We start from the raw sequence: 21,846 nt of genomic DNA, 5'->3' as shown, positions 1-21,846 counted from the left end.
GTCAGAGAAATGTTAGCATAAAGGAACTTAAAGTATATTTTGATGCAAAAAAAATAATGAATAAATAAAGATAAAGGAATTGTAATAATAACAACAACAACAACGACAATAATAATAATAATAATAATAATAATAATAATAATAATAATAATAATAATAATAATAATAAAAGCTTTACTTGAATTTAAAATTTATGAAACCCAGATATTTAAATAAGATTTTTTTCTGTAAGCAGATGAAATTAAATCAAAACTGTTTTTGAAATACAACAGCAGCAACAACAACAACGACGACAACAACAACAACAATAATAATATCTTTTATCATATTTGAGCAACTTTTGCTTTTTTGAAAACGAAAGTGGAAAAGAAAATATTGGACTTTATCTTAAGTCTCTCATCATTATCTATAAAATAATTGCTACATTTATTTCAGCTACATAGGCGCACGCATGGCTGTGTGGTAAGGAGCTTGCTTCCCAATCTCATTGCTTCTAAGTTGAGTCCCACTACGTGGCACCTTTGAGCATGTGTCTTTTAAAATAGGTTCAGGTTGACCAAAGCCTTGTGAGTGCATTTGATTGTTGGAAACTGAAAGAAGCCCATCATACATACATATATATATACTAGTTTAAAAGCCACACTCTGTGCAGACTTTTAGGGCTAGCTCCTGTGGATGGCTAATTGGGCCCAAATCTAAGGAGAGCTAAATAGCATGACTATAATACACCTATAATGACTATATGCCCTGGTGGTGTTTGATCAGAGGTTAAGGATGGATGAGAATTAATTCTGTAATGCAACCATTCTATGGTTCCAGTCCCAAATTGAATTCCGGCTATTGGTCAATTTGTCCAAAAGTTTTTATCTTGACAAAAAATTAATGAAATGAATATCATTTATCTCCCCCTTGATCTTCGACATATCTGACATGGTCCAACCAAGATAGCAACCCAAATGCTTTAAAATCAGATCCCAGTGCTAGATGTTCAAAAACCAAATGAAGGGCAGATTTACAATCCCAGGCTCATCCTGATTTCAAAAAGATAAATCATGCCTTTATCAAGCAAATGTAAACTGAGATACAGGGGTCCTAGACGAACGGACAGAATTTGCTTTTATTATTATAGATATACATATATTAATGTGTTTGTGTGTGTACTTGACAACCAATGTTGGTGTGTTTACATCCCCTTAACTTTGCAGTTTGGCAGAAAAGACTGATAGAATAAGTACCAGGCCTTAGAAATACTAAGTCCTGGGGCCGATTCATGTGGCTAGAAAATTCTTCAAGTTGGTGCCGTAGCATGGGCATGGTTAAATGACTGAAACAAGTGAAAATTAAAAGATAGTTTGAAAGATAGTTTGTTTTTGCTTTTGGTTTGTTTTTTTTCTTTTTGTGGTGCCTTGTGATTTGGGTGTTATACTTCACAATCGCGAGATCATGGTTTCAATTCCTAGACCGGGTGGTGTATTGCGTTCTTGAGCAAAACCCTTCATCTCACGTTGCTCTGCGATCACATTGAAACCTGACACATGGTACACTTGTGCACCTGTTCAGACAACATCGATTTGATGGAGAGAGAGAGAGAGAGAGAGAGAGAGAGTGTGTGTTAATGTCACCATAAACAAATCCTTTGTCGTTTGGCAAAAGCTGAATGCTCATACGTTGTCTTCAATGGGAGAGTCCATTATGTTATACAAAACTGATAACATATATTATCATCATCATCATTGACATGTGCAACAACAGCAACAACAACAGTGATTTCTGCATCCTACTTGGCATCATATCTAAATCCCAAGTCTTCTTTTCTTCTCTCTCCCCACTCTTCTCCCCATCTCTCACCCTCCTCCCACACCTCACCTTCTTCCCACCCTCTCTCCTCCACATTCCTTCTTCCCTCTCCTGCATCTCACCTCTTCCCTCCCACTTTCTTCCACCTCTCTCCCTTCCCCTCTCTCTTCGCCTTTCTATCTGCTCTCTCTCTTTTTGTCTCTTCTCCCTCAACTCCCACCTCTCCTCTTCCTCCCCTCTTCCTCCTCCTCTCTAATATTTGTATGACTCCCCTAAAATACATATAATTGTACCTCCACCCTCCACTCTCTCCATTTTCTTCAACCTTTCTTCCTCCTGTAGAAAACCTTCTGGATGTTTCTAAACCATCTCCTCTCTCTCTCTCTCTCTCTCTCTCTCTCCCACCCACTCCAACACCCTCACACCACCCCTTCGAGATTCCCCCATCACCCCTCATCTTCTCCGTGTCAAAGGTCAACTGAGAGAAAAAAAAGACCCAGCAAGGGTTTTGTACTTACTGATGTTCCAATTACCATCAGTTACCATGGTAATTTATTCCCAATAGTTTCAGATCCTCCTTTCATCAAACGCCCCCTTCCTGCACCTACTACTCCTGTCCCTCCCTCATGCTTTCATTATAATTATTGAACAAATAAGGGGTCATCTTGTCCTAAACATTTCATTGATCTCCAATTCAGTACAGTTCCACTGCACACCATGTATTTTGCCTTCTGTATTATATCCAAGGCCCTTCCCTTGCTATTAGCTTTGACCCCACTACCACCACCCCTCTAGCTGGTTATAAGTACCTGATATTATCTGGTGTTCACTGTTGTTCTTGGCCCAGTAAGACATAACCCTTATCTACTTAATTCACTTAAAAAAAAAAACAACATTTGAAAGGATATTTATGTGGCGCTTGGATATGCTAGAAATAGTAGCCAATGTCTTTGAAATCACACCCTACTATTTAAAAGAAAAATGACCTCTGCGAGATGAATGTGAGGTTACTACAGTTTAATGTGGTTTCTAGTCATGTGATGAGCTTAATATAAGTGGACGATTAGTTTCCTTTGATACTAATTTGTTTCTCTAAGACTGAGTTTGGGTCTTAGTGCCATTGAGTAACCCCTAAGCCACCCAAAGTTTATCGGGAGTGGGTTTGACTGAGTGAAACCGAAAGAAGCTTGACATCATCATCATCATCATCATCATTTAATGTCTGTTTTCCATTCTGGCATGAGTTGGATGGTTTGACAGGAACCAACAAACCAGGAGACTACATCAAGCACCAGTGTCTGCTTTGGCATGGTTTCTACTGCTGGACATATCCTACTTTACATTGTGTGCGTGTGTGTGTATATACATGTTTATGTATGTATGTATGTATGCATGTGTGTGTGTGTGTTTGTGTATATATATATATCTTTTACTCTTTTACTTGTTTCAGTCATTTGACTGCGGCCACGCTGGAGCACTGTCTTTAGTCGAGCAAATTGACTCCAGCTCTTATTCTTTGTAAGCCTAGTACTTTTTCTATCGGTCTCTTTTACCGAACCGCTAGGTTACTGGGACATAAACACACCAACGTCGGTTGTCAAGCGATTTTGGATGGGACAAACATATACACACACATGCATATACAGGTATATACATATACGACGGGCTTCTTTCAGTTTCCGTCTACCAAATCCACTCACAAGGCTTTGGTCGGCCCGAAGCTATAATAGAAGATACTTGCCCAAGGTGCCACGCAGTGGGACTGAACCCAAGACCATGTGGTTGGTAAGCAAGCTACTTACCACACAGCCACTCCTGCACCTATGATATATATATATATATGCATGTCTGTGTATGCATGTATATATCATCATCATCATCTAACATCCATTTTCCATGCTGACATGGGTTGGACGGGTATGTATATATATAATGCACTGGAATATCAAAAGGCTGTGTTATACCCCTATTCCACATATACAAAAACAGCCATACCAACAATCCAACATACTTCCATCATCAGTTGTCCCATGAATATCATTATGGTTTCGACACCTGGGCAGTACCTTTCAATCTGGTGGTGTCAAAGCACTAAAATAAGTGTTGTTTGGGAACAAACATACCGAAGAAGCCACAACTTTCAAACACATTTATCTTATGTACAACCATATCGGGAAATATATTCAATAAGTAAATCTATAACCAACTCCTAAATACGTAACAGCGACCAAACCATTACATCTATGGATGGATGTATAAAGATGCATGTGTGCATGCATGTGTGCATGCATGTGTTTGGTTGCATTTGCATTTCTCTTAAAGTCACTGAGCTACAAGTGGTGACATTGTTGCCATTTTCCCTGTTTAAAAATACTTCCACTGGCTTTATACCTTCAAAGACTTGTGAAATAAGAGGTCTCTCACTTGAAAGTGAGGTAAGGGTTAGCAACAGGAAGAGCATCCAGCTGTAAAACACTGTCTTGCAAATCCAATCATGATAGCATGAATAAAAACCTGGCATAAGAGCAAACAAAAAAACTTTTTTAACAGGTGATGTGTCATTGTTTGGGTTTTAATCTCTGAGCATAATAAACATTAATAAACATGCTGTCCTTTAGTTTTATTCTCTCGGGAGAAACAGGGAGACATGGGATGAAGTTCTGAAGAATAACCTTAAGAAGGTGAACCTTTCAGTCAAGATGACAAAGGACTGAGATACCCGGTGCCTGGCTGTACTCAACAAGATCCGTAATCTACAGCAGAAGTGTTGTATAAAGCACTCATGGTGGTGCCATGTAAAAGCGGCCATGTGGTGCTGTGCTGCATAAAAGCACCTGTGCAGTGCCACATAAAGGCATCCAGCATATTCTGTAAAGTGGTTGGTATGTTAGGAAGGGCCTCCAGCCATAGAAACCATACCAAAACAGACTGGAACCTGGTGCATCCCCCCCCACCAGCTTGCCAGCTCTGGTCAGACTGTCCAACCCATGCCAGCATGGGCAATTGACATTAAATGATGATGATGGTGAGGATGATGCGGTTGATTTACTCAATCATTCACTCTGTCGTTCACTCACCAGGTCACATGCTTTTCCAGCTGGAGCAACCCTGTTCCAACTACACCCAGTACCATCTGCTTGGTGCTCGTTGATTTCATTAAGATTTCATGTTTTCACCAAGACTCCTCCATGTCATTTTGGTTGGTTTCTCTCTCAGATTGGTTCTTATAATTTCTAATACAGTCTCCAATAAACATCTCAGCAGTTGAATCATAAATGTTGGAATCCACATCATAATATTGCTCGTCCGATCACATTTCTGTATTCATAGTATACCACTTGTTTGTTTTTACCAATTCCGAAACATTGAAGAACACAAGAAAAATAAACAAATACATTAAATAAAGAGAAAATAAATAAAATAAATGTAGGAATTAAAAAAAAATGTAGTTAAATAATTCCCCATAGAAAGAAGAAATCTCTTCATATTTTCTTTTGTCATCCACCGGAATCAAATTTTCTGTCATCATCAACCGGAACCCAATTTTCTGTCATCAACAGGAACTGTCTTTTTCTATCATCAACAGGAACCATATTCTCTGAACTGATATCAACAACACTGCTTGTTCTTTGACTGTGTTTATAGTTCTGTGTTTGTTTGATGTTATACTAAATGTCATCGGCACAAATTTTGATCAGTTTTGAACTCAAGAACAGACAGAACAAGGGAACGGAAAGATGAGGGAGGGAAGCAAGACGTGATTCAGATTCCGTTTTGTTTTTTTTTCCTTTCGGAGTTCACACCAAAAAAAGAAAAGAAAAATGAAAAAAAAAGAAAACAAATAAATAAAATAACAGAAACCAAAGAAGAACAAGACAAAAAAATTAATTAAAATTTTTTTCATTTCTAGAAATTTTGGCAACAAAATCAATAAATTGTTGTGGGAATGGACAGTTGAATGTAGAGTTGAATGTTGTCTTTTAAAATTACATTTAATTCTCTGCTTCCACAAAAAAGACATTTCATGAAAATAAATGCATTCGGACAGAGAATAGTTAACATCCACATTGACGAAGGTTTGTTTGGGTTAAACAAGGGCAAGAAACAGTGGAAAATATTTAACAATTTCTATTGTTTCAAGAACAATGCTGAACAATTCTCAGAAAATTCTCTAAGATTTCTTCAGTTTTTTCGTCTTCTTTTTCTTCATTTTTCTTCTTCTTTTTTTTGTTATTGTTGCTGTAGTTAATGCTGTTTTATTTCTCTGAAATTGGGTCTTTTTGTTTAAACTGTTTGTATGTATGTTTGTTTGTTTTTTCGTTAATGTTTGATAAAGCACGAAGTTATTGGTATTTACGAAACACACTAACCTCTGCTACACAGAAGTGCAGTGTGAAAAGAGAGTTTTGTTCGAGCTTGGCTGTTAATTAAATCAAATTTTGCTGTTATTTGCAAAAAAACAACACTGCAATATTGACTGGGAGCTTTGAGCTAGCTTCAACTGCAGACAAAATATCCAAATAACAAAACACAGCATCACTTAAACCTTTCCATCTCATTCAATATTTTGTCATATAATTTGCTACAAATTCTGGGAAGAAGCTGCAGAGGAGTAAAGACATTACATGGAAGAGCAAAGCAGCTGAAATTTCATATACTCTGCTGTTCCATGTATGGGTGCTACTGCCTTGATTTACTTTTTCAAGCCCAAATTTATTTGCCAATCGTTTATGTGTGTGCTCCCTGTTTTGTGTGGCTGTTATTTCTAGGTCAATCTTGATCAAACATACCTGTGATTAATGCTGTTCCAACCACAAGTATGCATGTGTGTGCTTTATATGTATATATGCATGTATATATGTGTGTATGTTTAGGCATAGGCATGGCTGTGTGGTAAGAAGCTTGCTTCCCAACCACATGGTTCTGGGTTCAGTCTCATTATTTGGTAGACGGAAACTGAAAGAAGCTAGTCGTGTGTGTGTGTGTCTTTGTGTCTGTGTTTGTCCCCACCCCACCCCCATCACCACTTAACAACTGGTGTTAATGTGATTACATCCCCCATAACTTAGCAGTTCAGCAAAAAGAGACCAAATTGCACTTGCAGTGTATTTGTCAACCTGAAGACATTTGCTAAAGATCCCATGTAATGGAATCAAACCCTGATCCATGTGATTGACAGGAGTGTGATTTTTAACCACACAGTTTTGCACTTAGACATATATTAAGGTCTTTTAAAAAGAGTACTGGGGTTTCAGAAACCCTATGTATTACTTTCTACATATATATACTGTTGTGTGGATTAGCTCTCAAGTTTAAATTCTCGTGTGTAATTTTCATATAGACACACATTATTAACCTGTGTATATTATATGCTTTTGGAGTTGATTTGTGAGAAATATATTCTTCACCTGCAAAGTTCTGGGATTTGTTATACTCTCCACTGATATAACTTCTAAATACTGTATATATGTATACATAATCGTCATCGTCAGTGTTTTAACGTTCATTTTTCCATACTTGCATAGGTTTAGATGGAGTTTATTGAGCTAGATTTTCTATGCCTAAACTAGGATGCCCTTCATGTTGCCAACCCTCATCAAGGTAATATTTCCCCATAGCCAGATACTATGCTCTCATAGAATATTGGAAACAAACAACACTGCTTGTATGACAGAGATACTCATTTACAACTATCATGCAATGTAAAAACAAGACAACACAAGCACACACACACACAATGGGCTTCAACATAGTTTCCGTCTACCAGATCCACTCACAAAACTTTGGTTGACCTGGAACTGAGCTGTTGCAGAAGACACTTGCCCAAGATGCTGTGCAGTGGGGTTAAACCCAAAACAGTGTGGCTGGGAAGCAAGCTTCTTTAACCACACAGCCACATATGCATGTGCATACACACAGACACACACACACTTTCTTCAAGAAGGCGGCGAGCTGGCAGAAACGTTAGCACGCCGGGCGAAATGCTTAGCGGTATTTCGTCTGCCGCTACGTTCTGAGTTCAAATTCCGCCGAGGTCGACTTTGCCTTTCATCCTTTCGGGGTCGATTAAATAAGTGCCAGTTACGCACTGGGGTCAATATAATCGACTTAATCCGTTTGTCTGTCCTTGTTTGTCCCCTCTGTGTGTAGCCCCTTGTGGGTAGTAAAGAAATAACACACTTTCTTCATCCCCCCTCTCTCTTTCCATACACGTCCACACACGCGGTCCTTAATTTTCTCATCTAGAAATTCCTGTTTCATATCACTGACTTTATAGAACAATGTTTTGTCTGTCTCTCCTTCCGATTTCCATTTCTAAAGATATATTCATGTGTGTGTGTGTGTGTGTGTAGAAATATGTCTCTACACAAGGAATATATCCATTGCTACACACATACACACACACACACTCACACACACACACACACACACACACACACACACACACACACACACACACACACACATGCTCTATTATTGCCTTTTGTATAAAGGCAAGTACTGTCTTTGCGATTGTGCGTATGTGAGGCCTTTATGGAATGCATTATATGCATTCACAAGAAAATTTCCGTCTCTCCTTCTGTCCTTGTCTATACATATATACTCACACATGCACACACACATGCACATATCTATTGCACATGCACACACACACACACGTTTCAAAGCAGTTTTGAAGTCACTGTGAAATTAAACCAACATGCAACATTAGTTTCTTTCTGGCTTACATCATCTTATATCTACATTTTCATTCATTCATTCATTCATTCATTCATTCATTTATTATTATTATTATTATTATTATTATTAGTTTCATCATCATCATCATCGTTCAGTTCATTTACGACATACTCTGCAGGTTTCGGTAACTGCAAACATTACATTACGCTGTGTGTTTCTTTCCCATCTGTCCATAAATATCGTCGACAGTCGTATGCGACGGGGATATTATTAATGGATACACTTTTATTCTGCAATATTACTTTACAGTCCTATTTATTAATATTGTGGCTTATCTTGGAGTGGCTTATGTTTGGAACTAGAAATATCACAGAACTAATGCTTGCCATTGTTTCTTACCATATATGTATGTATATATATATATATATATATATATATATATATATATATATATATATACATACATACACACACACATATATATGTATATATATATATATATGTATATATATATGTGTATATATGTATATATATATGTATTTATGTATATATTTATATGTATATATATGTAAAAATGTGTGTGTATATATATATGTGTGTGTGTGTGTGTGTGTGTGTGTGTGTATACATCATCATCATCATCATCATTTAATGTTTGCTTTCTATGCTGGCATGGGTTGGACGGTTTGACTGAGGGCTGGCAATCCAGAAGGCTGCATCAGTCTCCAGTCTGATCCAGCAAAGACTGCAGACCGGTGCATACTACATGCATTATATGTGCTACTAATAGTTTCACATACACAAGTGCATTCATCAGGCTCTGATTGAACCCTTTCTCTCTCTCTCTCTCTCTCTCTCTCTCTCTCTCTCTCTCTCTCTCTTTGTTATACTTGAAAAATCTAACGTTAATAACTAAATTAAGTAGATCAGATGTGAATGGAACTCCATCTTTAACAGCAGGAAGGTATCTTTTTCGCTTTCAAATCATAGTTCTCTTTATATAATGTAGGTCCTCCAAAACCCAAAAATATTGCCTTCCCTCATATTCTTTTTACAAGGTCCTTAACTTTCTCTAGCAGCATTCTAAGATAAAGATGCTTTGGTGGCATCGGTATATTCTTGGTTGAATAGCCAATGTTGTATAAATCCATGTTTGTGCAAAGCCTAATTAGATTTTCTTCAGACCAACTCCTTTATACTCAATCGTGCCAATCATGTTACTTATAAATATGTAATTGACAGCCGACGTAAGGGGGTGAATATCCAAAATTCATTTGTGTAAAAATCATTAAGAGTACTCCATCCAATGAAAGTCTAAATGTTTCATACTACATGTGTTATACATGTTACTTATAATTTCATGTACATAAGAGCATTCATCAGGCACTAATATATATATATATATATATATATATATATATATATATATATATATATATATCTGTGTGTGTGTCTTTGTGTCTGTTGTTGATCGCTACCATCAACACCTGACAACTAGTGCTGGTTTGTTTACATCCCTGTAACCTGTGGTTTGACGACAGAAACTTACAGAATAAGTACCAGACTTTATATATGGAGGGTGGGGGGAACGTGTCTCACAAAGTTATCCAATCAATCATGTGGAAGTTACAACTCTTGTCTGTCACCAATTTTTCCAAACCATGCAGATCTGCTGCTGGATTGAATTGTCAACCGAGTGGTCACAGACGGAATGTCGGAAATGCCATTGACAACGAGGGAGCTCAGAGAGACACGGCAATCGTCTGTGAAGATGGAACAATCACCATGTACATTTGCATGTATGCTTGCATTCAAATACAAATGTACACATCATTATCATGCTCATTATAGTTTTAACATCCATCTTTTCATGCTTGCAAGGTTCAGCTGGTATCCATTGAGGAAGATTTTTCTGTGGCTGGATGCCCTTCCTGTCACCAACCCTCACCTGTTTCTATGCAATGTAATACTTTCCAATGACCAGACATGTTTTTCAATGTATCAGGACAATTACCACCCCCCATTGGTCAATTCCTCTTGAGGACAACTAACCCCTAGGACAATTACCCCCTTGGTTAATTACCCCCTCTCCAATATATTAAGAAATTTTAAATCATCATCTGTTGTCCTCAGAAGTAATTGTCCTTGGCGGGGTTATTGTCCATGGGGCAGTAAATGTCCTAGGTTCGTTTTTCAAGGCAGACTAGAAGTGAGGGACCCTGCTTACATGACAGTGGCACTCGTTTGTGACTCTGTCATGATGTCAACACAAGGAGGCACAAGCCTGCACACACACACACACACACACACACACACACATGCATATATAAGACTAGCGCACCGTCAGTTATGACAACCAGGATTCCAGTTGATCCGGTCACTGGAACAGCCTGCTTGTGAAATTAACATGCAAGTGGCTGAGCACTCCACAGACACTCTTACCCTTAACAAAGTTCTTAGGGAGATCTTGCATGGCACAGAACATGACAACTTATGTTTGTCACCTAAGTGGACTGCAGCAACGTGAAATGAAGTATCTTGCCTAAGGATACAACATGCTGCCAGAGTTTGATCTCACAACCTTGCAATCATGAATCACTCCACACACACACACGTGTGCCCTTAATATGGTTCTAGGTAGATTCAGCAAGACTCAGAATGTGACAAGGCCAGTCCTGTTGAAATACAGGTACAACTCATTTTCGCCAGGTGAGTGGACTGGAGCAATGTGAAATAAAGTGTCTTGCCCAAGGACACAACGTGCCACCAGGAATTGAACTCACGACCTTATGATCATGAACTGAATATCCCTAACCACAAAACCATCCACCTTCAGATCACTTATATATACAGATACGGGCAAATATATATGTATATGATGGGCTTCGTTCAGTTTCTTTTTACCAAATCCACTCACAAAACTGAGACCAATACATACAGTTGTACAATCATCATCGTTTTCCATGCTTGCATGGGTCATGGATCTGACGAGATTCACCGAGGCAGGTTTTCCAGCTAGATACTCTTCCTGTCCCATCCGTGACACAGATCTATGCCAACGGGTAAACGTTGTGTATAGAATACAATGTAACAAATGCAACAAGTTCTATGTGGGTAGCACAACAAGACCGTTATACATTCGCATCAAAGAAGATCTGGACATGAGAGCCTCCTCCTGCAGAAAACATGTAGACAGATGCAGGAACACGGACAGAAGCATAACAGTCACAACTGAGGCCAATGAAAGAAATTTGGGTAATCTAAGAATTAAGGAAGCTATCCTCATAGACAGATTAGGGCCCCAAATTAACAACAGACTGGAGGTTGGCAGACAATATATTATTTAGCTACATCTGGATACGTGTAGGTTCATTTTTGATAACATGCTCATGTGTTATCTATAAAAAAAAATGGAAACTGCAAGTATAATACATAACTTAGAAGCAGTGCTATGGATGTGCCATCACACATGAGCTTGAGACATGGCTGCCCTCATGCACTTCTCATAAGGATTTCTGGAAGGAGCTTCATGAGACCACTGTAGAGACGCTTCCAGAAAAAAAAAAAGGCCGTTGGAAAATCGATTATAGCAGTGACTCGATCAATTCTTTGGGATATCTGAAGAAGGAATTTTTATATTTCGAAATATTATATCAGACTATGGATGATTGAATTACAACAGTTCTTATAGTCCATTGTTTGTATTACAGTGCATTGTTGTGCCATTCAAAACACTTTATTCTTTACAAACAATACACAATGCTCCAAGCGAACTACAATACTCTCCTACATATATATATATATCGATGTGTATGTGTGTGTATGTATATATATAGATGTGTGTGTGTGTGTGTGTATATATATATATCATCATCATCATCATCATCATCATCGTTTAACGTCCGCTTTCCATGCTAGCATGGGTTGGACGATTTGACTGAGGACTGGTGCAACCAGATGGCTACACCAGGCTCCAATCTAATTTGGCAGAGTTTCTACAGCTGGATGCCCTTCCTAACGCCAACCACTCATATATATATATATAGATATATAGATGTGCGTGTGTGTGTATATATGTATATATTTATATATATCGATGTGTGTGTATATATACATATTATTATTATCATCATCAAAGTAGCAAGCTGGCAGAATCGTTAGCACATTGGACAAAATGCTTAGCGGTACTTCACCCATCACTATGTTCGGAGTTCAAATTCCGCCGAGGTTGACTTTGCCTTTTATCCTTTCAGGGTTGATTAAATAAGTACCAGTTATGCACTGGGATTGATGTTATTGACTTACTCCCCCTCCAAAATTTCAGGCCTTGTGCTTACAGTAGAAAGGATTATTATTATCATTATTATTATTATTATTATTATTATTATTATTATTATTATTATTATTATTATATCTAAGCATTGCTATTGTCCCAAATATTACATTATTCGCTGCCCGTTAAATCTAAACTGATCTATTCTCAACATTTTCAGGCTTCCAATGGAGGAAGTTCCAATTATTAAAGTTCCAGTATCTAAAAATATTAGATTAGAATGCAAATTAACATCCAAATATCAAAAACATATTCCTCTGAGTGTTGGTCAAAAGTTGGAAGAATGGTGTGGAATCTTCCTCAGTACTTGCTTACAAGTCTCTTTGCCTTTGGTGATTTCTTGAATAAATCACTGAACAGAAGGGACCGACACATGACTTCCGGATGGAAGGATGTTTTGTCTGTGTGTCTATTGGTTTCAGCATCTGTTGGCTGGTCTACTTTCTTTATAGACACAGGCGTGGCTGTGTGGTAAGAAGTTTGCTTCCCAACTACATGGTTCTGGGTTCAGTCCCACTGCATGGGGCATTGGGAAAGTGTCTTGTTCTCTAGCCTCAGGCTGACCAAAGCCCTGTGAGTGGATTTGGTGGATGGAAACTGAAAGAAGCCTGTCATATATATTGATATATGTGCCTCTGTATGTGTGTGTATATTTATGTGTGTGTGTCTTTGTGTCTGTTTCACCCCACCATCATCGCTTGACAACTGATGTTGGTGTGCTTATGTCCCTATAACTTAGCAGTTCTGTAAAAAGGACCTATAGAATAAGTTCTTGGCTTATAACGAATAACTGCTGGGGTCAATTTTGTCGACTAAAACCCGTCAAAGTAGTGCTCTAGCATGGCCACAGTCAAAATGACTGACATGTATAAAAGACTAAGACTAAAAGACTGTGTGTGTGCATGTGCTTATAGATATATATATATATATATATATATATATATATATATATAGATTCAAGGCTTGAATATGGTACTTATGCGAAGGCACCCGAATATCACATCCCAAAAGGATGGGTGGTTAAAATCAAACAATAAGCAACACGGATTTCAAAAGTGATTGCAGTACGCACGTTTCATGCTACTTCAATTTATTTAAGTAATATTTTTTCGTGCAGCTGAAGATTGCTCTTCATATTGCATTTAAGGTAATGCTCACATTACTTAAATAAATTGAAGTAGCATGAAACGTGCGTACTGCAATCACTTTTGAAATCCGTGTTGCTTATTGTTTGATATATATATATATATATATATATATATATATATAGATAGATAGATAGATAGATAGATATAAAAGTGAGTTTGGAGGGATATATTATTTAGGCGGCTGCCATATTAGCTCTCAGTTAAGTTCCAGTTAATGGCTAACCACAACGATCAGTATCAAATGTCTGTGACTACATATATATATATATATATATATATATATATATATATATATATATATATATATATATGTATATACACACACATATATATATATATATATATATATATATATACATACATATATATATATATATATATATATATACACATATTTATATTCTTACAGATATAGGGTAAAAATTAATTAATAATTAGTAATTATACCAAGTAGTTTGGTGTGTTAAAGTACCATTATCGGTAAACTTATATAAACACAATTTAAAATTAGGGTTCAGCGAGAATTGCTTCGCCACACACCGAAAATTAGAAATAGCAGTCAAAACTACTATTTCTCTACCAGTTATATTTTGGTAGAGAAATAGTAGTTTTGACTGCTATTTCTAATTTTGGGTGTGTGGTGAAGCAATTCTTGCTGAACCCTAATTTTAATTATACATACATATATATATATATATATATATATGTACACGTACACACACACACACACACACACACACACACACACACACACACACATATATATATATCTATATATATACGTATATCATCATCATCATCATCATCGTTTAAACGTCCGCTTTCCATGCTAGCATGGGTTGGACGATTTGACTGAGGACTGGTGAAACCGGATGGCAACACCAGGCTCCAGTCTGATTTGGCAGAGTTTCTACAGCTGGATGCCCTTCCTAACGCCAACCACTCAGAGAGTGTAGTGGGTGCTTTTACGTGTCACCCGCACGAAAACGGCCACGCTCGAAATGGTGTCTTTTATGTGCCACCCGCACAAGCCAGTCCAGGGGCACTGGCAACGATCTCGCTCGAAAATCCTACAGGAGCCAGTCAGGCGGTACTGGCAACGGCCACGCTCAAAATGGTGCATCTCATGTGCCAACCGCACAAGAACCAGTCCAGGGGCACTGGCAACGATCTTACTTGGCTTGCCGGGTCTTCTCACGCACAGCCCATTTCCAAAGGTCTCGGTCCGTAGTCATCGCCACGGTGAGGCCCAATGTACGAAGGTCTTGCCTCACCACCTCAGCCCAGGTCTTCCTGGGCCTACCTCTTCCACGGGTTCCCTCAACTGTTAGGGTGTGGCACTTTTTCAAGCAGCTATCCTCCTCCATTCTCACCACATGTCCATACCAGCGCAATCGTTTCTCTTGCACGCCACAACTGATGCTTCTAATGTTCAGCTTTTCTCTCAAGATACTTACACTCTGACGGGTATTCACATTGACATTACACATCCAACGGAGCATACTGGCTTCATTCCTTGCGAGCTTACGTATGTCCTCAGCAGTTACAGCCCATGTTTCACTGCCATGTAGCATGGTTGTTCGTACGCATGCGTCATACAGTCTGCCCTTTACTCTGAGTGAGAGTCCCTTTGTCGCCAGCAGGGGTAAGAGCTCTCTAAACTTTACCCAGGCTATTCTTATTCTAGCAGCTACACTTTCAGCGCACCCACCCCCACTACTAACTTGGTCGCCCAGATAGCGGAAGCTATCGACTACCTCTAGTTTTTCACCCTGGAATGAGATAGAAGTTGTTTCCTGTTTGTTTGCAGTCTTTATTGCACCTGAACATCTGCCACAAACAAAAACTAACTTGCTAGTTAACCTGCCTTTGATGTTGCTGCACCTCTTATGTGTCCATAGCTTGCACCGGGTACATCTTATAGAGTTACTACCTACTCCTTTTCTACATACTGAGCAGGGCCATCTACCTGAAGGGGTTTGTGTTTTATCTACCTTCCTACTTATTAGGATTTTGGTTTTAGCTAGGTTGACTCTAAGGCCCTTCAATTCTAGACCTTGCTTCCACACCTGAAACTTCTCCTCTAGTTCTGATAGTACACATAGATATAGATATATCAACAGATATATATGTTGTTTTCTACTCTAGGCACAAGGACCAAACTTTTGGAGGAGTAGGGAGCCAGTCGATTAGATCGACCCCTAGTACACAACTGGTACTTAATTTATCGACCCCAAAAGGATGAAAGGCAAATTCGACCTCAGCAGAATTTGAACTCAGAGCATAAAGACAGATGAAATACCGCTAAGCATTTCATCTGGTGTGCTAACGTTTCTGCCAGCTCACCCCCTTTACATATATATATGGTGTTTCAGACCAGTTAAGCAAGTGTGTGTGTGTGTGTTTGTCTGTGTGTCGCATTAATACACTTCACAAAATACACTCCTTTTAAGCCTTAACATAGCTTCACATATGAATGATTTCAGACAGCTTAATTTTCTGTACTAATGGACATTTACTGCTACTGCGTTCCTATTTTATAAAATTCCATAACATTCCATTTTTGCTCTTAGCAAACCCAAACCCGCCCACTCTAATACTTCACCTCCCGCTACATCACAAAAATTATTTTCACCTTCCTAAACTAGAATGTTCAAACCAATAATAATTTTCTCTATTCAATTTTACATACGTACAAATTCAAATTTGTTCTTTTGTTGTATAAAACACACCTTTTATAGCACTAATTATGCCTTCTCTCCACCTGATGGTTGCAAGCACAGAACCGGTGCCTGCGACTGCGGAGTTTACAGTCTAATGATGCTGATCATAGAAGAATCTTCAAAGGCATTGTCAACATCTCCCTTATAAAAATAAATTTAATATCTCACATGTAAATTATGAAAGTTTCTACAATGCGATATATATACACACGCATACAAACACACATACATACATATATATATACACACATATACATATACATTTATATACACACACACGCATGTATACACACACACGCACACATATATATACAACTTGATACCTCTGTAATTATTTGTATCTAAAGCATCACCTTTACTTTTATAGCAGTTGACTATGGTGCTGCAACACCAGACATTGGGTATGACTGCTTCATGTATCATCTGGTTAACTATACAGGTGACTAGGCTACAGCAAACACAGTCAGATATTTTGAGCATCTCTGTGGTGATTCCTGATGGACCAGGGACAAAGAGAGATGACTGTGCTGGTACAGTCATGTGATGCACATAGGTGAGGACAGTTGCGTGAAGTGTCACACCCTAGCAGTTGAGGGAACCTGTGGAAGAGGTAGACCCAGGAAGACATGGGATGAGGTGGTGAAGCAATGTCTTTGAATGTTGGGCCTCACAGAGACAATGACAAGCAACCAAGATCATTGGCAATGTGCTGTGCTTGAGAAGACCCGACAAGCCAAGTGGGTGTAACCAGCCCACTTATGAATACCCCTCATTCATTGGACAATAAACTTTGCTTGCAAAGACCTATTGAGGCAAGTGAAATCAAAATCAAAATCGCTGACGTGACCGATGACAGCGCTGCCTGATTGGCACTCGTGCCAGTGGAACATTAAAAGCACATCCGAGTGTGATCGTTGCCAGGGCCACGGATTGGGTCTCGCGCTGGTGGCACATAAAACGCACCATCTGAGCAGGATCATTGCCAGCGTTGCCTTACCAGCACATGTACCGGTGGCATGTGAAAAACAACATTCAAGCATGGTCGTTGCCAGAACTGCCTGATTGGCCCTTGTGCCAGTGGCATGTAAAACCACCCACTACACTCTTGGAGTGGTTGGCGTTAGGAAGGGCATCCAGCTGTAGAAACTTTGCCAGATCAGATTGAGCCTGGTGCAGGCTTCTGGCTCACCAGTCCTCAGTCAAACCGTCCAACCCATGCCAGCTTGGAAAGCGAACATTAAACAACAATGATGATGATGATGATGATGATATATATATATATATATTTCCATGTATATATATATATATATATATATATATATATAGATATATATACATACACATATATATATATACATATGTACTGACCGCCATGATTGATTGCTAGCTCCAAAAGTGTTTTTATTCTGTCTCTGTTTATTTCCTCGGGTTCCTTTCTGTTGAAGAGCGTAGGCTTGAAACTTAAAGGACTTTCTCACTTTCCTGAGCATTAAACTAATACACCTGTCTGTTGTTTATACACCTGTCTTTGTCTTTTGTTTTTCTGTAAATTTCAACCATACATATATACACACACACACACACACACACACACACACACACACATACATACATAAACACACATACACATATACACACATGTGTGTATGCGCGCGCGTACACACAAACACACACATACATAAAATTTTCTGTGATGAGCATTCAAAATGTAACTCGCACAGGTGTAAAGCCAACCTATTTGTTTTTGTTAGCATGGCACCTGTATGGCTACGTGGTTAGTAAGTTTGTTTCCCAACCATGTGATTTCAGGTGCACTCTCACTGTGTGGTACCTTGAGCAGATATCTTCTGCTATAGTCCCAAGCCAACCAAAGGGGCTGTTATTACATATGTATATGTGTGTGGAGTCTTTATAGTAGTAGTAGTAGTAGTAGAAAAAATTAGAGAGAGGACACAGCTCACCTTCGATCAGAAACTGTAGCATGTTTGTGAGGAGTGACTTTAAGTCAGTATTTTGGGTGGCTGTCTTTTAGATGCTGTCAATGATTCCTCTGTGTTTAGCACCAGCATGATCTCAGTGGGGGCAATATTCTCATCTGTGTTGGTGCCACTATCTACACAAGCAGGAATAAGATGATGCTGTAAGCAGACAGCTGAAGATTAACTCTTTAACATTCTGTTTATTCTGTCAAATTTAATGCTTGTTTATCCACATTCTTTTGAATTAATCATGTATTTATCTCATTGAAATGTCAATGTTTTGATTGTTTATTTTTAAAATGACATTGTAGGTTAGGTATGAGAGGTCGAATCTGGCTAATTTGAACACAAAACAGAATATTTGGGCCCCGATAGTATTCAGATTACTCTGTGAAATGTAATGCTTATTTATTCAAATTGCTTTGAGTTAATCATGGATTATCTCACAGCTTTGAAATTTTGAGGATATGAATGTTTATTTCTAGAATGGTATTGTAAAGTAGGTGTGAGAGGCAGGATCTGGCCTGTTTGTGCATAAAACAGGTAGAATATTTGGGCTGGCTATGACCAGTTTAAATGCTAAATGGTTCAACTAATCAAAATGTAGCATGGGTGGAATGGCAAGTTTAAAAAAAACTTCCATCTTGTGATACCAACCCATCTCATAGTGTTCCTGGTTCTATGATTCCAACCTCCTCATTTAAAGTGATCTAAATGAAAACTTTCCATTAAAACTCAAAGTTAATTTATGTTCCGAGCACCAGCTCAATAATGACAAAAGAAATTTACTAAATACTTCTTTATTTCCAAAATTAATTGGCACAAAGGCATTGTGTAGTTTAATTGGAATTTGGAAAGAAAGGGGGTCAGCCCTTTTGATACCTACCCACTTGAGACCATTTTTGGTTCTATGATACAAATTTACTTTTTATATTGATTGAAATTAAAATTTTCCATCAAAATTTATTATTAATTTATTTTCCAAACACCACATTTATAATGACAAAGTTATTTTACTGAATTCTGCATTATTTCCAAAATTAATTGAAACAAGTCATTGCATTTCAACAGAAATATGGTAACAAAAGGTTTTAGGTGATCTAAATTGAAATCTTCCCTCAAAATTTTATGCTAATTTATGTTCCAAAGTCCAGATTGATAATGACAAATTTATTTGACAAAATTCTTCATTATCTTCAAGATTAATTCAAACAAAGGTAGTGAATTTCAGTTGAAATACGGTAATAAAAGAGTTATGTTATGTTCCAAACACCAGATTAATGACAATCTTATGTTACTAAATTCTTTGTTATTTTCAAAATTAATTGCAACAAAGACATTGTATAAAATTACTATTTTTTAAAATCTCAATGAAAGATGGTCAGTAACAGTACTTTAGAGTAAAGATAGTTTGCCAACATAACATGGCAGTCCTAGTTTAGGATGAATGGGGCTAGAGTTACAGCAACAGTCGTCCTAAACCAGGACTGCCATGTTATGTTGGCAAACAATCTTTACTACAAAGTACTGTTACTGAATATTGCGCATTGTGAGATTTTTAAAAAATAGTAATTTTTAAATTTATAGATCAGTGACGAGTTGTCACTTTGAAAACTGTATATTTCGAACAGGAATTTGGCAGTGCCACCTCTAGCCAAACAATTATTCTGTGCTGATGAAGGGAAATAACCTGGAAATTGCGATACAGATATTGTTTTGAGCTGAGTGGGGGTGCTAGATTCCCTTGTTTGAAAATATAAGGACACACATTGTGTCGTATAGCCAGCTGGAGACGATGTCGCCTGGGGCTAAATTACAGCAACATTCATCCTAAACCAGGACTGTCATGTTATGTTGGCAAAAATCTTTACTCCAAAGACATTGTATTTGTCCAAAAATATGATGACAAAAGGTTTTAGGTAATCTAAATTAAACCGTTCTATCGAAAATCTGTGTTAATTTACATTCCAAATAGCAAAATAATTATGGCAAATTTATTTCATGAATTTTTTCATTATTTTCAAAATTAGTTGAAACAAATACAGTGTATTTCAAAAGAAATACTCTAACAGAAGGCTTAAGGTGATCTAAATTGGAACTTCCTTTCAAGGTTTCACGTAAATTTATGTTCCAAACACAAGCTAAATAATAATGACAAATTTATTTATCAAGATTATTCCTTATTTTCAAAATTAATTGAAACAAACACAGTGTATTTTGGCTGAAATATTGTAACAAAAGGGTTTGAGATAAACTTGATTATCCAACCAATTAGAACCTCATTATCAATAAATCATCTCATTTATTTGCACATTTAATTAAGTAATTAGTTATCCTGAATCTATTTTATTAACCAGTTAGTGTTCTCGTTTATCTTGTGTTATGTTAAGTGGTTCACATTGTAACCAAAGATTTTTAGGTTCAACTCCACTGTGTGCCTCTTTAGGCAAATGTCATCCACTACTTAATCTAACCAATGCCATGTGAGAAAAATTTGGTAGATGGAAACTGTAAGGAAGCCCATTATATATTTATATATCTCTGACTTATATAAAAGTGTATAAATGACTGTTCAACCTATGCCAGTATGGAAAAGTGGAGGTAAAATGATGATGATGAGGGTGATGATGACAATGATACCAATGGTAATGGTGATGATGATGATGTGTGTCCATGTCTATGTTTATGTCTTGTTAACTTAGAGGTTTGGCAAATAGTGATTGCTAAAATAAGTAACAAATTTAAAATGTCTTCTGATGGTGATAGTGATCCAGTATGGCCTTGGGTCCAGTGCTAAAAACCAATAAAGGATTAGATTCAGAATACATTCTACTAATTGCCAGTTGATATCACTGAATATCACATGGTTGCTATGGTAACTTGATTAAGGTGCAGACTGACTAAAATGGATATTACACACGCACCCACACACAATTGCCTAGACACATTTATTCCTGTTGGGCTTCCTTGCTATCACACTGAAACTGTCAAGGTAGACTTAGGCTACTATTTTTGAAATGTTTTGTGGTTTTACTCTGAATAAAAATGTTTTCTTTTTTCTCTTACATTCTTCCACCACTTGTTAAAAAACAGTAAAAAAGAGCCCCAAAAAGAATGGACAAGCCTGCTGTTTACTTCGGTAATCTGATGGGATCTAAGTTGTTTTTGAGTGTTAAATGTGACAT

The 21,846-nt window shown here is 37.6% G+C and overlaps 1 protein-coding gene across 3 annotated transcripts in view; it reads left to right on the top strand.

The window, feature by feature from the left end:
• The window catches only part of LOC106880532 (alpha-1,6-mannosyl-glycoprotein 2-beta-N-acetylglucosaminyltransferase), a 472,677-nt gene that overhangs the window by 77,753 nt on the left and 373,078 nt on the right, over nucleotides 1-21,846 (top strand). The gene's annotated exons all lie outside the window — the stretch shown is intronic.

The sequence above is a fragment of the Octopus bimaculoides genome, chromosome 22 (genome assembly GCF_046866305.1).
Source record: "Octopus bimaculoides isolate indiv1 chromosome 22, ASM4686630v1, whole genome shotgun sequence".
Lineage (NCBI taxonomy): Eukaryota > Metazoa > Mollusca > Cephalopoda > Octopoda > Octopodidae > Octopus > Octopus bimaculoides.
Note: the sequence above shows the minus strand (reverse complement) of the source record. Positions and strands in the feature narration are given on the sequence as shown.